Source organism: Gavialis gangeticus, unplaced genomic scaffold (genome assembly GCF_001723915.1).
Source record: "Gavialis gangeticus isolate Ggan-Ray unplaced genomic scaffold, GavGan_comp1, whole genome shotgun sequence".
NCBI lineage: Eukaryota > Metazoa > Chordata > Crocodylia > Gavialidae > Gavialis > Gavialis gangeticus.
In genome coordinates, this window is record NW_017729027.1 from 16,915,221 (window position 1) to 16,915,515 (window position 295).

A 295-nucleotide genomic window follows, 5' to 3' on the forward strand; every position below is an offset into this window, starting at 1 on the left:
CCCCCCGTTCAAGGCCTCAGTCCCCCTCTTGTGTGCGGCCCTAGACCCACGCTAAGTTCCCCTTGCAGTGCACCGCACTGCCCTGCCCTTGGGGGTGCACACAGGAAGGTGCAGCCAGAGGAGAGGGGGGAACCCACAGATGATCCTCCAAGCCCAGAGGAAGGTAATCCCCAGGAGGGTCAAAGGGGGCAGGAGAGCATATAAGCCTCCATGGCTCACTAAAAACATCAGGGAATGTCTCCTTGCCAAAAAGGAGGCTTACTCCCAATGGAAAGGAGGGGTCATCACTAAGGAG

General features: G+C 58.3%; 1 protein-coding gene across 1 annotated transcript in view; it reads right to left on the minus strand.

Moving 5' to 3' along the window:
• CD109 (CD109 molecule) overlaps nucleotides 1-295 on the minus strand; it is a 130,607-nt gene that overhangs the window by 115,521 nt on the left and 14,791 nt on the right. The gene's annotated exons all lie outside the window — the stretch shown is intronic.